Source organism: Meleagris gallopavo, chromosome 8 (assembly GCF_000146605.3).
Source record: "Meleagris gallopavo isolate NT-WF06-2002-E0010 breed Aviagen turkey brand Nicholas breeding stock chromosome 8, Turkey_5.1, whole genome shotgun sequence".
NCBI lineage: Eukaryota > Metazoa > Chordata > Aves > Galliformes > Phasianidae > Meleagris > Meleagris gallopavo.
Genome location: NC_015018.2, coordinates 9833985 through 9840406, shown reverse-complemented (window position 1 = coordinate 9840406; position 6422 = coordinate 9833985). Strand labels below are relative to the sequence as shown.

Genomic DNA, 6422 nt, shown 5'->3' with positions numbered 1-6422 from the left:
AAAAAAAAAAAAGTGCCTTACATCTAACTTAGCAGATAGTTATCTGTAAAACTATATTTAAAGTTCCTTTTTCTTTATCTCTTGTTTATGTGTGAAACCTTGATATTTGTGTGCAAGACGATTGATCTCTAGAGAACTTTGAAGGTGGAATTTTATGTGGATATTTAGGAAGGGAAGAGACCAATTATGTCAAGGTCTCTCTTTGTATTCAAGTCAGTTTGAGAAAGATAAGCTACAAGGAGAAGGAGGGAAATGTATTAGAAAGGCCCTTGATAGCTCCCTGGCTCTAGCTATTTATTCGCAGACTGCAGATGGAAAAGGCTAGAAAGTTCTAATTTTGACACATCTTTAAAAATTGCATAGTAGAAAATACTTGTTAAAAGCAACTTAATTTTTCCTTCTGGGACAGATTTATTTTGGAAGTACATATGAAGGTAAGACACAAAACACAGTTTTTTGACATAGTCACCACCATGAGCTGTGCATTTTCACTAGTAATGAACAAGAGCCTCCACACTGAGCTTGTTTAAAAAAAAAAAAAAGTCTGCATGGCTGTCCAGAATTTGTTTTGTCTTTCACACTGCTGGTGGCCACTGCTGAAACAAGCCACCCACCACCACCCTGTGCTCACATCCACTGTTTGGTGTCCATAAGCGTTCAGCAAACACTGATGGATGTCAGTGGGTGCAACTTTTTTCGCTTGGAGGAATTCAATGACCTATCAGAGAGCTAGATGCTCTCTGACCAGATCCACGTTGATCTTCCTTTCCCCAGACTTTCTTATTTCTGAGATCTGGGATTCCTGAGGTCTAGTCTTCACATTAAAGACTGAAGCAAGGAAGGCACATTCAGCCTTCTCAGCACCCTCTTTTACCAGGGTGTCTGCCTCATTTAGGGGACCCACATTTTCCCTAGTCTTCCTTTTACTGTTGATGTACTTAAAAAAAAAACAAAAACAAAAACTTTCTTCTTGCCCTTTATTCCCTTTGAAAGATTTAATTCCAGGAAGGCCTTAGCCATTCTTGCTGCATCTCTACAGGTCCTGATAACATTCCTATGTTATTCCCAGGTGGCCAGACCCTCTTTTTCCGCATTTCTACTTTATTTACTTTTAGTGTATCTGTAAGTTCCTTGCTCATCCATGCAGACCTCCTGCCACGTTTCCCTGATCTCTTACTTTTAGGGCTGCTCATCAGGTGCTATTTTGTTAGACTGCAACTCACTTGCCATCTGTCACATGACAAAAAAATTTAATAGAGTATTGGTGGGAAGGTTCAGCTTCTACTGCCATACCACCAATATCTGCCTTATATGGGCCAACATAACAAAATAGGAGACGTTACTTTTGGAATAGCCATTGTATTATAATAATTCTGTATTCAGTCATCTTTTTTCTTCTTTTTCTGTTTCTCTTTGTACAGCAAGGATGGCCCTGTTCTTCTATTACCATATAAAACTAACATGGTTTGGTCACTATTCCATAATTAAGCAAAATATGTCCATTTCTGTTAAGCAACATTAGTAAAATTTCCTGCTTACACAAATTCTTTTGCTGATAACCGTAGTGTCTTGAGTGACTTTAATGTTGCCAGCATCATACTTCTGACTCCCAAAATATGCTGCTGAGTTCCTCTTCTGGGAAGAGTGAGGAATTCTCTTCAAGTTTCCTTTTATATTCTAGTATCTTACACACTGATTAAAAAAAAAAAAAAAAATCAGGTTCTATTGACTTTAAATTTTTGGGGAAAAATTTAGCTCCCAATCAAACAGGATTTGTTGTTTCATACTGCAGTATTTCATAATAAAACAATGTTGTTTGGGTTCCAGTGCTTTATTTGAAACATTCAGCTTTGACAATTGCTGGAGGTGCAGCACAGGATAAAATAAGCACTGACTTGCAGAAAAGTCTATATTATTATATTCCAGCTGTAAGAAAGTGGCCTCTTTTGTAGCATTTGTGTGAAAAAAGTCTTAAATGATTGTATTTTAATTGGTAACCCATTGCATTTTTATATAAGTATGTTCATTATGTTAAAAGAACTCTTGTAAAATCCTTTCAGTGTGTTTTACATAAGAGAATTGTAACTGGGAAGCTTTCTTTCCCATAGTTTCAGTATTTCTAAACAGCTCTGTAACTCATTTCATTATTTTCATTTGAAAATGAAAGCAAATAATAATTGGAGATCATAGTGAATGCAGAGAACCATCAGAGAAACTCCAACACTGCAAGGAGTACAGTTATGTTTCTCTTCTTCCATACTTTAGTTTAATTCTCTACAGGAATGAGAACTGAATTCCTCATTTATGTCTCCGAATAAATCTGTGTGGCAGAACTCACTCCAAAATGCTTATGTAAAATGACCCTAGTTTTTAGAAGATACATTTGTCATGATTATTTGGTCTCTGCACTGGCTGTTAAACTCAACAACATTGGTATTTAGTTGTCATGGTATCTTGTTGACATCTAATCAGGAAACTGACTTAGAATATTTAGAAATAGATTAGATTTAGCAGATTTAGAAGACTTAGAAGAGGTAATTTCAACACATGCTAGTGAACCACATTCAGATAAGATTCTGAGCTCTATCCAGCTGAGCCAGATTTAAATAAGACTCATTAAGTATTTTAATTTCATTCTTTCAAAGGCCTTAACTTCAATTATTGGACCTTTGAACTTCCTTAGGAATTCTTTTTTTTTCCCCTTCAATGGAGTCTTGATCCCATAAAAAAAAGATTGTATTCAGTAACTGTGGCATAGAAAGTAGACTTTACATTTGCTGTACCAGCTCTATTTTCTCAATGTCTACAGGTTCATATGACTAGGAAATCAACTTTCAATAAAAAAAAAAAAATACTTTAGCAGTTGTTATTAAAATGTTATTAAAAGCTCAAAACATTTTAATAGTCCATTTTATTCTTCTCTTCGCAAAGATGTGAAGAAAAGTGTTACACTGTTATTAATCATTTGAAATCTGTGATATTTCATTGTTTTATTTCCATAACTCTGTGCTCTGTAATTGTCATAAAATCACAAAAAGTTTGATAAAAATAAAGTTAATTTTAAAAAATTGAGAAAGAAGGTAGCCCATCATCATAAAATATTAATATTTATAAATAATAGCAATTAATACAAATAATTTATTATTAATCATTCTACTAGTATTTAATCATACTAATATTTAATCATATTAATATTTGGTTAGCATGTTATTTAAGTCTCATCCAGTACAAAGTATTTCACTGGGTATTTTCTGTTTATGTTATTTTTAAACTCATTTAGCAAAGAGTGCTGAATTTAGTCTTGTTCATGCAATAAATTGGATTAATTAGCTCACAGTCATTCAAAACATTTAATATCATGCTTGCTTCTATTGGGAGAATGCAGCCTGGGTTTTTTTCACTTTAATTTCCTCTGCAGTCTTTGTACAAGAATATGAAAGAGACAGTGACAATTTGACTAGCTGTCATATATAGCCTCTTCTAGTGTTATCTGTCATCTGCCATGTCTGCCATTCGACATGTACCTGAGAAAAAGGATGAACCACGTGTACTTCTTCCAGTTTGCAGCCTGTAAGAGTATTGTGCTTTCCATTCAGAAATACAGCATGGTTGAGGTTGGAAAGGACTTCTGGGTCCATCTGGTCCAACCCCGCTGCTCAAGCAGCAATACCACCTAGAGCAGGTTGCCCAGGACAACATTCAGGTGTTTTTTGAGGATCTTCAGGGAGGTGACTCTGCTGCATATCTGGGCAACCTGTGCCTGTGCTCCATCACCCGCACAGTGCAGAAGTGCTTCCTGATGCTTAGATGGAACATCTTGCTCACTAACTCTGATCCTGGCACTGGATGGGTTCCACTGAAAAGAACCATTGTGAAGATGAGATTCTTTTATGAAATTTCACCAGTAAGGTGGAGATAATTTTGGTTGTTTACATAGTCCTATGGTATCTTCACTGCCCCAAACTATTGCATATTAGAACTATCTGACTGATCATATTCCATCATACTATATTTCTAGTTATTTCTAGGAATTCACAGGCTTATAAAAGTATGATAATGCAGTGCAAATGCTCATTGACTGAGAAAATAAGATACAACACACTAATGAAAATAGTTTCATCTTTAAACAACTAAATTTTTTTTTAAATAGGCAAGAGTTTGAATTGTAGAATCATAGAATTGCCAAAGTTGGAAAAGACTTTTGAGATCAGCTAGTCCAACCATCTACCTACCACCAGTATTTCCCCACTAAAGCAGTGTCCTGTAGCACAACATCTAAGCTTTACTTGAGCACCTCCTGAGACGGACACTCAGCCACCTCCCTGGGAAGCCTGTTCCAATTCCATGGCCACTCTTTCAGAGGGGAATTTTTTCTAATAGTTCTCGATATCTGATTTTCCATGCTTAGTTTACAGCTTGACTTCTCTAACCAAAACTGTGTTGTGAAAAACATAGAGAGCTACTTTATATGTCACATTATTTGATTCTGCGCTGCATTACCAGCTTCATTCATTAAGGCTAGTGGTGCTCAATATTATTTAATTAAGTGAATTAGCAGACTAATGGAACTGCTTGAATTTATTGATCAAGGGAGAACAGCAAAAAAGTAACAAGCTCTGAGCTTTTCATTTAAAATATGTTGGCAGTCTGTTTTTCTCTTATCTATTCCAGACCATGCTGAACCAGTGTGTTTTGTCTGCCTTTTCCCCCTTTTTATTGTGCTTTTAGGATTACTTTTTAAGTCTTCATATTTTTCAAAAACACCTCAGACAGTGGGATCTTCATAAAATGTTTGCTTAGAGTTATTTAACTACGGTCAGGAAAAAAGATGAGAATGGCTACAGATAAGAAGTGACTTGAGAACTTGAGCACTGTGGGTGTAGTGCTTCATGTTCTTCCCTTCCCTGCAGTGGAAGCATTAAAAACGTTTTTAGCAGGAGAGGGATAGTATGGTGACATAGAAGAAAGATAAGTCATTTTAGGCTTACCTATGCTTCAGGTTTAGGAATATGACTTTACTTGCATAACTCTACTTAATGCAGAATCTGACTTGCATGCCACATCACCTTCTGACTGCTTTCTGTTGTGGTGCAACATTAAAAAAAAAGGAAAAAAAAAAAAAAAGAAAATAGTCTCAGTCTACTCAGAGGTAGAGGGTCAGTTTTTAACATCAAAAATGACCAGAGTCTTCTCTCCTTTTCTTTGGTGAGTGTGAACGATCACCACAGCAATAGAAACCTGTGTAAATGAGATGTTAAAAGTTAACAGGAGTGTTTGAGATTGGATTTGGCTTCTTCTGTGGTTCATACTCATATTTTTCTCATCAGCCACCGGAACTAGATTCTTACTGAGACCAGTGTATGACACGTGGAACACAGTTATTTGTAATTAGAGTTACAGTGTTTATCATGATACTCCACAAATAATATAGCAATCTGTAAAGTGCAATAAATAACAAAGAAAAAGCAGCCCCTAAGAATTATTTTAAGAAGAGCTGCATTTCTCTAAGTGAACATTCTCTTGCTTGCAAACAGAACCTGAATGCCCTTCTGTTCTTGTTATCTTGACTGTGCTGCTTTGTGACCCCCTAATGACTCATAGCTTTCCAACCCCTAGGGCTTCCCTTGAAACAGCAACACTTAACGACTCTAGCAAACTGTTGCTAGGGAACAGGCTCCACAGTGGCTACGATGCAGTTTATGTAACATCCCTGGTTTTAGTCTTAGTATGGGAATTGCTGAAAAAAGAACATCATCCTTTTCTTGCAAGTCAGAAGCATGGCTTTGAAGGGACCCTAACTGGCCAACTTCAGGTGGAACTACTTCAGATTTTCTTTGAAATGACCAAGCGTGAGGGCTCCCAAATCTGTTTTACCAGAGCACAAGAAAACAAAATGGAATACTGTAGCTGTATTTTCAAGAAAAAAACACAACTGGGTTATAATCACATTGCAATGAAAAGATCTGAAAACAAATCACAGTTAAATGAAAAGATTTGTAAGCAAATAAATCTCTTGGTTTTGTTGTTATTGTATAGGGATTCCCCATCAGTCTTATTTCTCCTTCTCTCCAGAGCTTCCTGTTCTGCAATAGACTCTTCAGACTCATCTTTAGGTGTAGTGACAGCATCTTTGTTATCATCTCAGGTGTAGATGTGGGTCAGCTACCTTAGTAGTTCATGCTTAGAAGTTTATAGCTTTGCTTCAGCTACAGGCAGCTTGTCTGCTTTTTTTCACTTTTTTTCTGTTCTTTCCAACATCCTAGAAGGGTCTCCATGAGCAATGCATGCCTGTTAGGTTTGAGAAAGGATAATTTCCTTTTCTTTCAGAGTGTCAGCTTGATTCAGTGTATTAGGGGCAAATCCTCACCTTTAGAGGTGACAGGGCAGGTTGCTGCTCAGCTACCACATTTTTAAGAGTCGTG

The 6422-nt window shown here is 36.5% G+C and overlaps 1 protein-coding gene across 3 annotated transcripts in view; it reads left to right on the top strand.

Annotated features, from left to right (window-relative positions):
• Positions 1 to 6422, top strand: part of CTNNA3 (catenin alpha 3) — a 289557-nt gene that overhangs the window by 48779 nt on the left and 234356 nt on the right. The window lies entirely within an intron of this gene.